The sequence below is a fragment of the Asterias rubens genome, chromosome 18 (assembly GCF_902459465.1).
Source record: "Asterias rubens chromosome 18, eAstRub1.3, whole genome shotgun sequence".
NCBI lineage: Eukaryota > Metazoa > Echinodermata > Asteroidea > Forcipulatida > Asteriidae > Asterias > Asterias rubens.
The window spans coordinates 2,914,226-2,932,840 of NC_047079.1; the positions used below are offsets into that span (position 1 = coordinate 2,914,226).

The 18,615-nt window shown below is 38.2% G+C and overlaps 1 protein-coding gene across 1 annotated transcript in view; it reads left to right on the top strand.

The window, feature by feature from the left end:
• The first annotated feature begins 309 nt into the window (after positions 1-309).
• The window catches only part of LOC117302180, a 135,120-nt gene continuing 116,814 nt past the window's right edge, over positions 310-18,615 (top strand). The window contains exon 1 of the mRNA XM_033785994.1: positions 310-753. The gene's annotated coding sequence lies outside the window, so the exon portion shown is untranslated. The remainder of the gene's footprint in view (positions 754-18,615) is intronic.

Consider the following 18,615-nt stretch of genomic DNA (forward strand, 5'->3'; position numbering starts at 1 on the left):
CAAACCGTATTCAACCTTGCATTTTCCCTCATGTCATGTCCCCCCACCCCCTCATGTTGTTTTCTTGCTTTACTTGTAATGGTCTTGCTCAAAGCAAAAACCCAACAAGGGGAAGTATTGATGGATGAATGCTTGAGTGAACATCCCCCCTCAAAAGTGTCTTCCGTCCACCCCCGATACCCCACAATGGATCAACCCATGACAGAAGTGTAAGTCACCGCAGTGTGCGTGTTTTTGTATCGAGTGTGCGTGAAGTACACAAGTACAATATTTGTGCATGTAATGTTACTACCTGCCAAACCCCCTTCAGCAACATCCAGTGAGGAGGCCTAGAGTTGGGGGCTAAACAAAAATCACCAGAAGCAAAACACTGCAAACTGAGAATATAATACCTTCTAAAAAACACATTGCCTACGGTGTATCATCAATATTGAGGCTTGCTTGAGTGACGAAACATTCCACCACCCTAAATACACACAGCCAGGAACCATTCCACCGGATTGTACGTGAAAGTCATCGCCAAACATTTTCTCTGATTTTATCGTCGTTGGATCGTCCAGAACACAAATCTAACCGGTGGGAAAAGGGATTCCCTCAGCTGAATTGTTTGTTGCTAAGGAAATAAACTTCAACACCCGAGGCGAGGATATCTAGCTGGATGGATGATTAGTCCTCGTGTTGTGAATTTTGACTCATCGAGATTTTTCAGTGTTCTTCATATAACTACACACCTCTGGAATTATCAAACAAAATGTAAGTTAAAGTTGTCGTCTGTTCTGTTCTTGGCACTTTCTAACTCCTTTGGGAAAAGTTTCCGTATGGCGCCACCACTTTTTCATTCGAAATAAAAAAGTATAGTATCTAATTTACCTGATTGATATATCCCTTTTTGTAAAAATGAGTGAAAAAGTGGTGGCGCCATACGGAAAGTTATCCGTTCTAGGAGTAGCTTGGACCATGCTTTGACCATGGAGGTAGACCTCCATCTTTCTAATTTCTTTGCTTGGACCTACTGAACTTACTTCTAGAAACTATAAGGCTCCAGGGGAGCCTTATAGTTTCTAGAAGTATACTGAACTATGACTATATTATGAGGAACGATCGAACCTCATTATTCTAGGAGTAGCTTGTTGGACCATGCTTGAATGCTTGGACCATGAAGGTTGGATCATGGATGTAGAATAAGACCTCCATGCTTGGACCATGGAGCAGAATGCATGGCTCCATGCATGGACCTTCTCTAGAATGGACACGACATTAATTAGAGTGGTATGGGCGGTGGGTTTATGGTTTAAAACCAGTACATTTTAAATCTTCCTATTTAACCTGTGCTGTCTTCTTTTCCAAAGAAAATTTCCCATGTTGACCAAGACAAAGTTATTGAAGTGAAAGTATAGACTCGGTTTCATCGAGCGAATACTTTCTGTATCCTGCCACCACCTTTTCACTAATTTTTACAAAAAGGGATATCTCATTGAGATAAATTTTGATAGTTACAATATTGTTTTTCTTTTTCATATCGATTAAAAAATGGTTGCTGTAATACGGAAACTTTTCCCAAAGAGCTGCTTATAAAAGCTTACAAGGTTACCACTAGGTCCACTACCAGCCAAATTATCATGTCACATGTCACATCTTATTCCTCCAAGGTCACATACAATTTGTAACTGGTCCTGCTAATTTCTGCTTAGCAGACAGTTGTTTTAAAGCAATAGTTGCTGCTAGAGTGACTCTATAATGAAATTGGACCCTGGTGTGTGCTAAACCCAGTAACTGGGTTTTGTTTACTGGGTTTTGTCATTATTGGTCATTAATGAAAACATTTCAAATAAAGGAGTACAGCGCCCGCAGTTACTGGGTCTACTGTAGGTGTGTGGTTGAATACTGCATTGTATGCTTTCACTTACTTACTAAGGTGATATAAATGAGATTGATATTTTGGAGAGTGCATTAGAGCCCATGCGTCATTGTTGAATGCACATTACTTCATGCTTGTCGGTCGATTAGCGAGAGGCTAAGCCAACACCAGCAGAATGTCCAGGCTGCATTAAAACGTTACATAACATCGGCTACTTATAGTAGGTGTTGAAGAGAGCGCGATTAAATTATCTGGCTTAATAGCATTTGGTGAAAAGGAGCAATGGTAACATTTAGCTGATGCCGGCAATATCCATATTCTTAAAGGCAGTGGACGCTCTTGGTAATTACTCAAAATAGTTATTATAAGCCCTTTCTTGATTACTAGTAATGGGGAGAGGTTGATAGTATGAAACATTATGAGAAACAGCTCCCTCTGAAGTGACGTAGTTTTTGAGAAAGAAGTAATTTTCCAACAAATTTGATTGTGAGACCTCAGCTCGAAATCAAGCATCTGAAAGCACACAACTTCGCGTGACCATGGTGCGACAAGGGTGTTTTTTTCTTTCATTAATCTTGCAACTTGACGACCGATTGAGCTCAAATTTCCACAGGTTTGTTGTTTTATGCATTGTTGAAATATGCCAACTGTGAAGACAACGCTTGGACAATTACCAATAGTGTCCAGTGTCTTTAAAATTTAAATCAAAGGGATACATGTACCTTCCTCCATGAGATGTACCATACAGGCCTGTATGCTTCGTTTTGAAAGGGCATAGGGCATCAAGGCATTTTCTCCGTGGTGAAAGGGCACCCTGTAAAGGAAGTTGTAAGTTTCTGCTGTAGCATATTAAAGACACCAAGGCAATGGGGGACATGAAGGCATTTAAGATGTGACCTGTGACATCACATGTTTACAAAAGAGCCACAGAGCCTGGACTTCCTGCAGGCACGATTTGTACACAGGTCAATGGAAGAAAACATTATGGAGATTGCACTGTCTAATTCTTATCCACTTTTAATATGATGAAAGGGGGCACAACTTAAAACTTGTCCAGCTTTTACTTTCATAACTCTTGGATTTATGTGGAGATTATGACACAGAATGTCAACTTTCCCATATGACCAGTGTAGTATCTTGCCTGCCAGAATACTCAAAGAATGTACAAGGTCACACTTATTGTAAACAGAGTTCACATGGTCTATAAGGATTGACCATAGAGCATGTAGAGATGGCATTACCATAGAGAGTGACTGATGTGTCGTAGTGTGGTCGAGCAGTCTACTTTGTCAGCAGTGGAGTGTGTGTGTATTTTAATCTCAGTCATGGACACTTATGCCCTTGAGCAAGGCACTTGGAGGCACTGGACACATTTTGTAATCTCTCAAAATAAGCATAAAATCTTACTTGGTAACGAGTAATCAGAGAGCTGTAGAGTTGATAGCTTATTAAACATTGTGAGAAATGACTCCCTCTGAAGTAACATAGTTTTTGAGACAGAGGTTATTTCTCACTAAAATATTACATTTTGTAATCCCTCAAAATAGGCATAAAATCTTACTTGGTAACGAGCAATCAGAGAGCTGTAGAGTTGATAGCTTATTAAACATTGTGAGAAATGACTCCCTCTGAAGTAACATAGTTTTTGAGACAGAGGTTATTTCTCACTAAAATATTAAATTTTGTAATCCCTCAAAATAGGCATAAAATCTTACTTGGTAACGAGCAATCAGAGAGCTGTAGAGTTGATAGCTTATTAAACATTGTGAGAAATGACTCCCTCTGAAGTAACATAGTTTTTGAGACAGAGGTAATTTCTCACTAATATATTAGAATCTGCGAAAGACTTCAGGCCTGAGTAAAGCCCTAAAATGTAAAAACTGTATATCATTACCAAAATGAGAATTTACTGAGTTTTCAGTTTCCCAATTTCCTGCAACTGAGCAACTAGGGTCGACCTGAACTTGAACTTTTGTTCTTCTTGGTTTCATCATAGTTTCTTACACTCTGCAATTGCTATGCAGCATTCAGACATTTATGAGAACTGAAGTAATATAGTTTTTTAGTAAGAGGTAATTTCTCACTAAAATATTTGGATCTGAGACAGACTTCAGGTCTGACTGACCCTGACTTTGAACTGGACTTCTGTTTGGTTTCATGAATACATTATGCAATTGCCATGCAGCATTCAGACAGCTAAGTGGCTAGCTAGTTTATTACATGTAGACTATCTTGAATGCACTTCTCTTAACTAATAACTAACCTTGACCGGGGTGCATCATCCTCCATGATATCAAATTCAGTATAATTTTACAATTTTGTTATCAAACCAAATTCGATTTGAATGATTGAATCAACTTAAAAAACCCGAATGTCAAACCTGTCATTTGATACCGCCAATTGGCCAGCCTAACAAGCCGCCAGTGGTTGATGGATAACCTTTCAAGACACGTTGACCCCTGTTGTCAAAGGTCACTGCTGTTGCTATGATAACACAGTCGGTCATCTTACCAGGGGGTCTTGATGATGGGTGTGGGAAAATCACCCATGTTGTTTTGTAAAATAAAACCTACCAAAACATGTTTTTATAAGTTTATGGTTGCAGAACATGCAACTTTTCAACTGATGAGCTGAATTATTGAATATATTTTTAGGGTTGAATGATATATAGAAGACTGAAAAAACACAAAGTTGTGTGTTTTTATGCAGTTTCCTTTTGTTTTTGTGTAAACAAATAACGGGTGTGTGGATCCAGGTGTGGGTCTAGGTTTGGGGGTTGATCCAGGGTTCCAAACACCACCATGCTCTCAACAACTTCTCTTTTCGTCTTGTTTTAAAATGTATAACCCTTTTTCCATTGATAATTTTATTACACAAGACCATTTTGCTTAAAGGCAGTGGACACTATTGGTAATTACTCAAAATAATTATTTTAGCATAAAACCTTTCTTGGTAACGAGTATGGGGGAGAGGTTGATAGTATAAAACCCTGTGAGAAACGGAGGTCTCAAAATCAAGCATCTGAAAGCACACAACTTCGTGTGACAATGGTGTTTTTTCTTTCATCATTATCTCGCAACATCGACGACCGATTGAGCTCAATTTTTCACAGTTTTTTTTTTTTACTCCTATGTTGATATACAGCAAGTGAGAAGACTAGTCTGTGACAACTACCAATAGTGTCCAGTGTCTTTAAATACATAGTATTAGGTTGTCAGCACAATAATTGATGAGTCGGGTCCAAAACACATAATAATAGACCCTAAACTCCCAACAGTTCTAAATTCCTAATGCATGGCTGCGACGTACCCATACGTACATCATTGCAACCTGTCAGTTACTTTTTAAAAATGTAAAAAAAATTAAGTGGACCCGCTTTCTACTAAAATTCTACTAAAAATCTACACCTGCTTGTGTATTTGAGATACCAAACATCCCTCCCAAATTCGGGTGAAACGTGACAGTGGGTAATAACTTGTTGTACGTACACGCAAAAAATTCCTTGATAAACCGTGAAATATGCTCAATACACGCTTGATGTAAGCGCAGAATTCCATGCTTCCGTAAGCGCAGATTCTTTGCTTACGATAAATCAGAGCCATTGAATTGGGCACTGGCTTGTCGGTGAAAGCGCTCTCTTGCTTTTTTGTGGGATCCCTGCTGGGTCGACATAATTGCTCTTAAAAGTCCACAAATTAATCATTTCCTTCCAATGCAGATTTATCCGCTGTTTCCTAATGGTTTTTTAAAAGAGTCCCCCGAGAACCTTGATTCTGCAATTGTCTCATTATCCCTCTCTGACGTTTTGATTACTTCAGGCCTCTGCTGGAAAAGGCTTATTTATTATTTATTTATTAATTTTCAGTCAGGCATCATACAAATAGTACATACAAAGAAATAATAGACAGCAATTAAGCAAGGGTGCCTGTGCTTAATTTGAGCATGGTTGACTACAGAGAACAAGCCTGCAGATAACCAAAATGCGAAAATAATCAATGTGTTAAAGGAACACGTTGCCTTGGATCGGACGAGTTGGTCTATAAAAAGCGTTTGTAACCGTTTTTTTAAAAATGCATATGGTTGGAAAGATGTCTTAAAAGTAGAATGCAATGATCCACACAAACTTGCCTCAAAATTGCGTGGTTTTTCTTTTACTGTGCGAACTAACACGGTCGGCCATTTATGGGAGTCAAAAATTTGACTCCCATAAAATGGCCGACCGTGTTAGTCGATGAGGTAAAAGGAAAACCATGCAATTTAGTGGCATGTTTGTGTGGATCATTGTATTCTACTTTTACAACATCTTTCTACCCATAAGTTTTATACCAAACGGTTACAAACGCTTTTCAAAGACCAACTCGACCGATCCAAGGCAACGTGTTCCTTTAAGGGAATCCGTGTCTTTCAGAACAACTGACTCTAAAACAGGTTTATCAGTAAAAAAAAAGTTGGTTTACAAGTTTTGAGCCTTTGATTGATGTTCCAAGAACAATTGAGGAAAAGAAATTTAAACTCTTTTGATCATGCACAGCTGAGCTTACAATGTATTTTTAAAGCTCTTTGTTTCCTTCGCCCATGTTTCCCATTTTAGTTTTCATTTGTCGCTAAAATTGGGTGAGAGTTTTCGGGAAAGTAAGTGCTTTTGGAAAAGCTTGTTCCTTCCCATCATTGTAGCTTTCCCGATAGCATCAGCATTTTATTATGGGGTTATTTCATCAAATTAGGTGAACACAATTTAGTGGGAAAAAAAAAATGGTTTGTTTCATTTCGGGCTTGTTTAGATTTTAACTGGACCTTAAAATGTAGTCCTCTTGATTTAAGCCATTTTTCAAACAAGAGTAATTTAACAAGGGTCCCTTGCTAAATTGTAGCATGGTTACAAATTTTTTACAAAATGCACTTCATGTAAAAAGGACTACTATTGTTTTACCTTGTCCACTGCCCCTTTTGAACAAATTCTTAATTCCAGGTTGAAGGATTTTTGTGGAGGATTAGTACTGGTGATGAGTTTAAAAAAAGTTAGCTCCGGGAGTGAAATTATATAAAATAAAACTTCCAATAATCGTCAATCCATAATTTTTCTTTAAAATCCTGAGTTTCTAGCAAAGAAAAAGTTGTATGTTTGGTTTGCGGTAACACCATGTGTGTTTATCTACTTGCGAAGTAGAGCTTGTTCATAAAGAACTGTCTTGCTTTATTCTACTGCCGCAGAGAAGATAATCGGAGGTTCGGGAGACTTCTCAGTTCTGAAAAGAACTGTCCTGCTTTTCAACTATTACCAAAGAAAAAGTTGTTTGTCTTTATCAAGATGATAAAAAGACTATTGTTCGGAGGTTTTTATGTATGAACATATAGTCATTAATAACGAACCTCTGAGGACTTGTATAGTTGGTTCTATTGAAGTGCATTCTCAAAACATAATACCGATCTCAAGTTTGTAACCGTTAATCACTTTCGCTGTTGCCTTAATGACAATGTAACTTATTCATAAGCGTCAATCCAAGTGACTATAAAAACAAAATTTTATCATGTTTGTGTCCCCCCCCCCTATCATGATCGGCCATAAATTAATATCCTTTGACTGAAAACCCCTCGAGCCTCTCAATGTGTGTAAAAATAAAAAATACAAATCAACAAGCGTGGTAGGAGGAGGCAAGTATAGTGGCTTTTAGAGTAGACAGCTGATGGGTTATGATTAGTAGTCGACTCCCCTGGCTAGTCCTGGTGACTCCAAAAAAGTACATTCACTGCAGGCCTGAAGTACACCACCAGTCATATTATGTTTAGTTTCGTAAAAACTCCAGTAATATTGTCAATAATTTTCAAAAAGAATTATAATCACATGGCTCAGTTTTTTTTCCTTTGAAGTGAAGACTCCGTGTTGATGCTTCATGGAGGCAATCAGTGGTTCTGTGTTCCTGTCTTTGCCTTCGGTTAGTGGCCCTTGAAATATTCCAATACGTGTCGTCAGCGTTGTCACGAAGTAGCACTTTACGTGCTTAAGGATTCTTTTACATGCTTTAATTTTTTTACATTTCTGTTGATAATGCATGAAGACCTACAACTCCATAAAGTTTCAAAGCTCAGACAGCTTTACTTTTTAAATTAAGCTAATGAGTGTTTTCAATTTTGGCAGAAACGTAGCATTTTTTGTTTTCACGAAGTAGCACTCGAACCTCTGTTTACCGTTGTAATGCATGGCACGCACTCTGATAGTTCACAGACTCAATGAAGGCGATTGCCTCCATGCCCCTGGTCATTGCCTTGGTGCCCTTGAAATACTCCAACATCATGCAGGCCTAATACTCCACAGAGGCAACAGAGGCGATTGCCTTCATGCCCCATAGTCATTGTCTTGGTGCCCTTGAAATGCTCCAGTAGAAATTTACAATTTTATTAGAGGGTGCCCTTTACCAAGGAGAAAATGCCTTGGTGCCCTTGCCCTTTCAAACAAGGCATACAGGCCTGTACATGTTACTGTCCCTCATTAAAGCCATTGGACCATTTCGGTAAACAGTTTTGTCCAAGGCCCACACTTTGTGTACCACAACTTCTATATCAAATAACAAACCTGTGAAAATTTAGGCTCAATCGGTCATCGGTGTCGGGAGAAAACAACGGAAAAACCCACCCTTGTTTCCGCGCGTTTCGCCGTGTCATGACATGTGTTTAAAATAAATCCGTAATTCTCGTTAACAAGAATTTATATTGTTTTGCTGTTTTCTCAAAAAGTAAAGCATTTCATGGAATAATATTCCAAGAGAAGTCTTTCCCCATTGCCTTCTGTAAACCCTGTAAGTTATTTGTAAATCTGTGATTTTGTAAATTTTTTCTGAACCGAAAGGGTCCAATGGCTTTAAGGAGACCCTACATGTACGAGGAGGAGCAAAAGTCTTGCTCATATAAGAGTGAATCATAGGGCATTTGCAGTGCAGGTATTACATTTAATTTGGATTTTGCAAAATAAAATAACAAAAGTAGTTTTTATCGTCAAATGTGTTTCATTTAAACCAGGGGAACTCTCAAAGGAACACGTTGCCTTGGATCGGTCGAGTTGGTCTTTTAAAAGCATTTGTAACCGTTTGTTATAAAATGCATGTATGGTTGGAAAGATGTTTTAAAAGTAGAATACAATGACCCACACAAACATGCCTCGAAATTGCATGGTTTTCCTTTTAGCTCGTCGACTAACACGAGCGGCCATTTATGGGAGTCAAATTTTGGACTCCCATAAATGGTTGACCATGTTAGTTCACACAGTAAAAGGAAAACCACGCAATTTCGAGGCAAAATTGTGTGGGTCATTGTATTCTACTTTTAAAACATCTTTCCAACCATATGCATTTGATAAAAAAACGCTTTTTAAAGACCAACTCGACCGATCCAAGGCAACGTCTTCCTTTAAAGACAGTGGACACTGTTGGTAATTGTCTAAGACCAGTATTTTCACTTGGTGTATCTCAACATATGCACAAAATAACAAACCTGTGAAAATTTGAGCTCAATCGGTCATCGAAGTTGCAAGATAATAATGACAGAAGAAAAAACACCTGTCGCACGAAGTTGTGTGCCTCAGATGCTTGATTTCGAGACCTCAAATTCTAAATCTGAGGTCTCGAAATCAAACTCGTGGAAAATTACCTCTTTTTCGAAAACTACATCACTTCAGAGGGAGCCGTTTCTCACAACGTTTTACACTATCAACCTCTCCCTATTAGTCGTTACCAAGTAAGGTTTCATGCTAGTAATTATTTTGAGTAATTGCAAATAGTATCCACCTCCTTTAATGCTTTTGTATGGATTTATTACAGATTTCAAACTAGTATAAAGCTACTAAAGGTCTTACATCTTTGGTGATGTCTTGAAAAATGTGTTTGGTTTCCGAAAACCCAATTTGTAAAGCTGGCAATTTGTTCAATTGTTGTAAGCAAAAGTGCCCCCTTTGGTTCACCAAAGAACGCTCAAAGGTGTCGATCGGTCAGCAATTTTGTTGGTGCCCACCGTCACCTCACCAACATGGTTCGTGTGAAAATACAGTGACAATTGTTTGTCCCCGCTGTTTTCTCAACAAGTAGACAGTGTTCAGCTGTAATTTCCACAGGTGACTTTTCTTGTATCTAATGTACACGTGTCTGGATAAGTTTGTCTATAAATCATCATTACTTTGAAGAAAAGAAAACCCACCAAAGTGACCCTGCTTCACTGAATGCTCCTGAATCCCACCTCGGATGAGATATATATTTCATTAAAAACTAACCCAAAATCGTGGCCGATAGGTCTAATTACATGGCCAAGTCAAATAATAATATAATGAAAATATACATTACTTTCAAATGAAAAGGATGTGGCAGAAGTCAATAGAGTGTGCAAGTCTCGCGCATATTTGAACATCGACCCTGTTAAAGTGCATGAGTTTCTTTCCTTCACGCATTAAAGCGATGTACTTGTACATGTAAGTGGGACAAAAATCAGGCCTGATACTTCAAGGAGGCAACAAAGGCGATTGCCTCCATGCCCCCTGGTCACTGCCTTGGTGCCTTTGAAATGCTCCAGTAGAAGTTGATAATTTCCTCATAGGGTGCCCTTCACCAAGGAGAAAATGTCTTGATGCCCCTGCCCTTTTCAAAATTGAACCGCACGGGCCTGCTTTGAAAGTGGCTCAACAATTTTTCAAATAGGCGTGAAACTTGTATGGTCTATTACACGCAGTCTGATTACACATCACTAAGCCTAGACAATATTAAGACTATAAAGAAATTAAAATCAACAGCTCGGCTCTCTTGAAGGATGGTTGCACTTTTGATCAAGGTTTCTAACCTGCGAATGAAAAGCATTTTGTCCAATGTCATCCAATTTAGTACTTTCCGATATTACAAGTAAAGCCATTGTTCAACAGAACCTTTATCATGAACTGACCTATGAAGTCAGTTTGATTCTTAACAATTAACAAAAGAGACAAAAAATCAGTGGACCCAGCACGCCTAACAGAAAAGCTTCCCTTGTGACACCAATAGTACAAAAACTTTTTCGCAATTTAGAGGTCAGCGCAAGTTTAACGCTTTTTAAAAAAAAACATTGTGATTTTCACAGGATAAATTCCAAAAGAATAACTACTATAGTAGTTGGTTTTTGAAAAGGGTAGGATTGTCAAGGGGGTCGTCAGTTTGAATTGGCATTGTGGTTCCATTCAGTCGTTCTTGGGTTTGGGAACCACACAGCACCCCTTTCCCATTTCACAGCGGTTGAACAAAAAACAGACTGGTCTGCACTTTTTAGCCTCCATGTCCTCTGGTCATTGCCTTTGTGCCCTTGAAATGTGTCAGAATAAATTTCCAGTTTCCTCATAGGGTGGCCCTCTACCAAGGAGAAAAAGCCTTGGTGCCTTTGCCCTTTCAAAAACTAAGCGTACAGGCTGGGTTATATTCCTTTATTTCTTTTAGGTTCAAGTTTTGAAAGAGACTTCTGGAAGTATTACTGTCTGTATCGGGGCTCGAATTATACACTGCATCCCACGCCCTAAGTTTAGAACAGTGATTTTTTCGGGGGGCCAGTAAACTTGTGACTATCGGCAAGTTACGTGGCCTTGTGTTTTTTTCAAATGAATTATTATTACCTCACTGTGTATTTTATCTTTTTTAGTTAAAAAATATATTGACAAAAATAGAGAGACCGCTAACGTTATGGTTAGATCTATCAGTTTGTAGAGCGCTGGCACATTAAATGGAGGTCACAGGTTTAAGTTCCATAGAAGGCCAATCTAGAGCAAGTTCGATCAAGGGACTAAATATTAACTACTGTCGACCATTGGCGATTTTGCCTGGTATTCAAATGAATTATTATTACCTCACTGTGTAATTATCTTTTTAGTTTAAAAATATATTGACAAAAATAGAGAGACCGCCAACGCTATGGCTAGATAGCTCAGTTGATAGAGCGCTGGCACATTAAATGGAGGTCACAAGTATTAAGTTCCATAGAAGGCCAATCTAGAGCAAGTTTGATCAAGGGACTAAAATTAACTACTGTCGACCATTGGCGATGTTGCTTGGTATTCCCAGGATGTATGTCATGCATCCCCATGGAACATTGGCGAGTGGTTGACAAATGGTCGCTGATCAAACTTGCCCATAGTCTATCACATTTGTCAAACATCAAATGTGGTTTTGCGAGATGAAACTAATTTGTTATACTCATTTCTAAAAAACTGCATACCGGTATATAGCATTTCAAGCAGCAACATTTACCCTTGCAGTTCCCTTGTGGTTTATAAATACTTCATACATGTAGCTCACCCTCATCTGCAAACTTTGGATGAAATACACCCCAGGATGGTTTACTTTAGTATTTTGTTGTGTTATGTACATATGTATGTGACCAGGGCCGAATGTGAGAGCTGCTTAAAAGCACAACAAATTGCTTAACAAATTTCTGCTCAGCAGATATGAGCAGGATATTATTAGTCACAGATTGTACAAGTGACATGAACCCAATTTCTTAAAGCCTGTAAGCACAAAAACAAGCTAGGCACAGAAAAGAGTATACAGTGCTAACACACATCGGTGTATATGTGTTAAACCAAAATTACCAGAAAAATATTGCTTTTAAAAATAAACAGGTTACCAGCTAAAATTACATGAAGTTTACATTGTTGTGAATGGTGTTCCACTCAATTCTTGCTGAGCAAAGAAATTCGTCAAGCTGTATTTTCTGCCTAAATAGTTTTATGAAATTGGGCCCTGGTAGTTTTCAGGTAACCATTTTCTGGTTAGCATATTTTTGTTGTGCTTAGCTTCATTTTGTGCTTATAAGCAGCTCTTCGAAATTGGGCCCTGGTAGTTTGGCTAGTAACCATATTTGATAAGCATATTTTTGTTGTGCTTAGCTTCATTTTGTGCTTATAAGCAGCTCTTCGAAATTGGGCCCTGGTAGTTTGGCTAGTAACCATATTTGATAAGCATATTTTTGTTGTGCTTAGCTTCATTTTGTGCTTATAAGCAGCTCTTCGAAGTTGGGCCCTGGTAGTTTGGCTGGTAACCATATTCTGGTAAGCATAAATTTAGCTGCTTTTTTGTGCTTAAGCAGCTCTGTGAAATTGGGCCCACAGACTTCATTACAATACATGTACCTAGTGAGAAGTATTCTCGTCTTGTACACAATGTAAATGCAACAACAATCCCATTAAAGCAAGACGCAAATTCATACTGTGAATTATTCAGCACAAGCCTCCTCATCAAAGTTTGATTAGGGAGGGAACGAGCGGGTAATATCCTATGAGGTAATTTATAAACGCCGCGGCAATTTGGCCATATTACCGCACGCTGTAAGTAACATGAGAAGCCCGCTGAAGGGGGAATGGGTGGTCCGATAATGTTTATTTTTGTCATTTGGATTTTTCTCCACTTACAGGTACCTCTTGTGTGATTTAAGTAAACCATTTGCTTCATGATGAGAGGGGGTTAACGTTTTCAAGACACTGGACACTGTTGGTATTTTGTCAAACACCCATCCTCTCAATCGGTGTATCTCAACATATATATGCATAAAATGACAAACCTGTAAAAAATTGAGTTGAACTGGTCGTCGAAGTTGCGAGATAATAATGGAAAAAAAAAACACCTCCTTGTCACACGAAGTTGTGTGCTTTCAGATGCTTGATTTTCGAGACCTCAAATTCTAAATCTGAAGTCGCGAAATCAAGTTCATGGAAAATTACTTCTTTCTTGAAAAATAACGTTACTTGAGAGGGAGCTGTTTCTCACAATGTTTTTATACTATCAACAGCTCCCATTACTCGTTACCAAGTAAGGTTTTTTGATAATAATTATTTTGAGTAACCACCAATAGTGTCCACTGCCTTTAATAAGTATTACCCATAAGACAAATGAGATTTTAGGATCTAATAAAGATTAATAAAGATTAATTGAGTTGAATCTTCTCTTATTGCTTGTTAAAAAACAGCTCATGTGAAACTGTTTTTGGATTCTGGTTTTGTCTTGTGGAATGGTTTCCTCAGATTTGAGCCCTGCTTTCTTACACCATCCCTGATTGAGTGTGAGTCATGTACGAGGCGGCGTTGATGGGTCTAGGGTTTGAATAGGTCAGGCAGTATTCTACTCCCATCTGGTGTTGTGTAGATTGAGTGCTTCACCAGCAAGCTCTCTCCCTCCAAAACAGAATGGTCTAATCTTTGAAGGATGAATGTGGTAACTTAAGAAAGAAGTGGGATTAATGGGGATTTTGGAAGAGAGGGTCGGGGCGGGGGCGGAGTTGTACTCATGGGAGTGAGGAATTGTTTGTTAGGATAAGTTGGAGATTCTTATACAAGGCCTTTGTGTCTTTGTTTTGAGGTGGATTTAACAAAGACTAAAGACAAGTCTTATCTCAAGTTAGCAGAATTTGTAGCGAAACTCTGAAAGCTGCACAGAGATAGTACCAAAAGACTATGTACATGTAGCTCCTAACATTACATATTTTTATTTCACTTTTAAAAGAGCCACAGAGCCTGGACGTCCTGCGGGCATGATTTGTACATTAACTTTATTTTGCATTTTGGGAATTTAGACCATTATTGATGTTTATTGACTTTAGATTAAGGGTTAGGCCTACATCTCAAAACGTGTTGGTTCTGTGTGGAAGGTCGTCCGATATGAATTGACAATGAAGTCATGACTTTTCAGCTAGTTTCCTCTAAAGATTATGCTATAATCGCATTACTCATTCATACTTCACTTGTTCAGGTACTAAAAAAGTACCCTTTTTGTAAAGAGTAACTTGTTGTGGTCCGATTATGCTCAAAAGCACACTTCATAATCTTGACAACACAGCTAGAGGAAAATAAAATAAACAGTGAAAGTATTCATTCATCACTAGGAATTTTGAGTTTCAACAGCTTAGTGAAAGCCCGACATTCTCCCGTTTGTATATGGGGGTGTGACTACATTGTTGGTTCACAAAAGAAGATGGATTAAGTCTGCCTTGCTTGTTGACAGTCTATACCTTTGTGTGGCGGACACACATGGTGCAAAGAGTGCCTTCTGTATGTCTATGCACATACATTGTCTACTGTACCTGGGCACAATTTCATACTGCTGAAGCAGAAACGATTAAAAAATTTTCTGCTTGGGGGAATTGAGCAGGATACATGTACCTGTCAAGATCTTTGATCTTGTTTTTTGGCCGGTAACCATATTCTGGTAAGCATGTTATGGTAAGCATCATTTTATTGTGCTTAGCATACTTTTGTTGTGCTTTTAAGCAGCTCTATTAAAATGACATCAAATGGCATTGTCTCGGTACATTTTTGCACAGGAGTTTTGGGTTAGTTCCTGAATTCTGATGATATTCAACCAAAACGGCATTCAATTTGACCTCTCTGGTGCAGAAATTCCTCTTTGGAATGTTGGACCTGGATTCGCTTTTGTTGTCCGATGACGTCATGTTTTGAAACCCGTTCTGAAAGAGTAAAATAAAGTGACGTTTAACACCATTTTAAGGTGAGGTTTCATGAGGACTCTATCTATTTGAAAATGAGTGCACCACAGAACTCAATTTGACCTTGGAGCCCCTCTTTAAATGGTTTATTGTCAGCTAAACTCCTTTGAATGGGGTCACCCCTTTGACTTTATAGCCCTCCATAAATTTAAGGTACCTTTTTTAAACACAGCCCAAAAACATGACTCTGACCCAAATTCCAACTGGAATTGATTTCAATGGTTTAGGTTTATAAAGAAAGATGCAATAAAATTCACATGTAAACATTTCAGCTGAATATGGTGTCTGCTTGCTGGCAAAAGAAGGTCACAGTGTTTTTCAAAGCCAACAAAGTATAGCAAAGTGAGAGAAAAACCTTGGCTAGAGTCGAAAAAAAAAGCAAATATACCAAAGATCACTTCGGCAGTTAAAGGGTCTATGTACTTTTTGTAGGACAAAAACACAATGTCCACAGATTTACATTAAACTTATACAGTTTGAAGATAATGATAGTAGAAAGCTTCCCTGAAAATATTACTTGCTGAGGTGCTGTAGTTTTTGAGAAATGAGTAAAACAATGTCATGAAAATAATTTTTGTCTCAGTGATCATGAGACGAAAATTATTTTAACATGTAAAAACGTATTTTCATTACATTGTTTTTCTCATTTCTCCAAAACTACGGCACCTCAGCAACTAATATTTTCAGGTACGCTTTCTACTATCATTATCTTCAAACAGTGTAAGTTTAATGTAAATCTGTGGCCGTTGTGTTTTGTGTTAAAATAGAACCCAAATCCTTTAAACAGTTTGCAATAGTATAAAAAGAAAACAACCCAAAAAGGTCACAACATTTCGAGTCCATCTAAGTTAAGAAAAATGAGAGAAAAACTCTGCTGCAGTCAAACTGGGAGGCCTTTGGTACCACAGGTTATTTCAGTAGTTCAACAGCTAGCAACAGTGTATTTTTTTTTTCTTCAGAAAACAATCTTACTCCTTGAGCAAAAAGTTAGTGGCACTGAATAAAAGGGGGGAACACTGTCCTGAGAGAAGAAACGTGTCATGGCTGATGTCTCAAGTGTTAAGCTAATGCGTTAAAGGGTGTATGTAACTTTTGTAGGACAAAAAACACATTGCCACAGATTTACACTAAACTTACACAGTTTGAAGATAATGATGGTAGAAAGCTTCCCTGAAAATATTACGTGCTGAGGTGCTGTTGTTTTTGGGAAATGAGTCAAAACAATGTCATGAAAATAATTTTCGTCTCAGGAGACGAAAATTATTTTAATCATTTACAAACGTATTTTCATGACATTGTTTTACTCATTCCTTAAAAAACTACAGCACCTCAGTAAGTAATATTTGAAGGGAAGCTTTCTACTATCATTATCTTCAAACCCTGTAAGTTTAATGTAAATCTATGGACATTTTGAAAAGGTACCCAAATCCTTTAAGTACTGCCTCATACACTCATTCACAACAGCCTGTTTTTGCGCCTTAGCTTTGAGAAGAAAAAAAACACACGTCCCAATTTATTTGACTTGAACTGTAAGTTGTCAACTTGTCCCCTGGTGCCTGCTGTTTCCTTGATCCACACGTGCCAAACAAGACGTATTTACCTGCTACGTCAAAGCCCCCATCGGGAGTCCCAGTTGTTGCACGGTAGCGCCTACTCCATGGTGGGCGACATTGTTGTGGTAAACCAGGGACTTGTGGGTGACAGCCAAAACTGGATCACCCATTAGGTTGTCAAAAGGGTGAGGGAGGTTGTCAGAGGTTGCATTCTTCCTGTTTTCTGACACTAGAACCCATGGCAATATTCTGCAGACATGTAATCTGTTATGTTTAAAGGCACTGGACACCTTTGGTAATTGTCAATGACCCATGTATCCCAACATATGCATAATAATAACAAACCTGTGAAAATTTGGACTCAATAGTGTCATTGAAGTTGCAAGAGAATAATGAAAGAAAACCACCCTTGTTGCACAAATTTGTGTGCTACTAGATGCCTCATGAAAGGGCTTCAGGTCTAAAAAGTCTTTAATATATTATTGAGAAATTGCCTCTAAGTTACTTCAGAGGGAGCCATTTCTCATAATGTTTTATACTAACTCACCATTGCGCGAACCAAATAAGTTTTTATGCTAAACGTGTATGTCCAGTGTCTTTGAGGGATCCATTTCTCTCAATGTTTTGTACTATCAAGAGCTCACAATTGCTCGTTACCCAATAAGTTTTTATCCTAACAATTATTTTGAATAATTACCAATTCTGTCCAGTGCCTTTGAGCATATATGCGTACATTTTGCAGAGCTCAAATTTGTACACTTGACTGCCGGCCTGAGGCCAGTGGTTTTAACACGGGGCCAGTAAACTCAAAACCAAACAAGTCTGGCTGTCTTGTATTTTTCAATTGAGTAACAGCACCTCACTGTTTAAACGCAGTGGACACTATACGTAATTACTCAAAGTAGTTATTATCAAAAACCTTATTTGGTAACGAGTAATGGGGAGAGGTTGATAGTATAAAAACATTGTGAGAAACAGCTCCCTCTGAAGTGACGTAGTTTTCGAGAAAGAAGTAATTTTCCACAAATTGGCTTTTTAGACTTTAGACCTCAGATTTAGAATTTGAGGTCTCGCCATCAAGCATCTGAAAGCACCCTACTTTGGAATCGTGTGACAATGATGTTTTTTCTTTCATTATTATCTTGCAACTTTGACGACCGATTGAGCTCAAATTTCCACAGGTTTGTTATTTTTTGCATATGTTCAGATACACCAACTGTGAAAAGTAGTCTTTGACAATTATCAATAGTGTCCAGTGTCTTTAAAAAAAATAAAAATAGTTTTCTGTCCTGAGAAATTTGTCTTGCAGCTTTGTGAAATCTGGCATAAATTGAAATAAATTGCAGGCATGTGATTTCTGGAGATCTTTTTCTGAATTCAGGATTATTTCAAAATCTCCTTGAGCCTTCAAACTTTCTTAGAACACTTAGAACTGACGCAGTCACCAAAGGGAGAAAGAAATAGTCCACACTGTGACCAAACCTGTTAGTTTTGTATTTCTGGCAATGCAGAAAGTCTGCAAACCTCCTGAATCGTAACATTTGAGAGATTCTGGGTCTTAAAGAGACTGGACACTGTTGGTAATTGTCAAAGACCAGACTTCTCACTTGGTGTTTCTCAACATATGCATAAAATAACAAACCTGTGAAAATTTGAGCTCAATTGGTCGTCGAAGTTGCGAGATAGCGTTGAAAGAAAAAACACCCTTTGTGT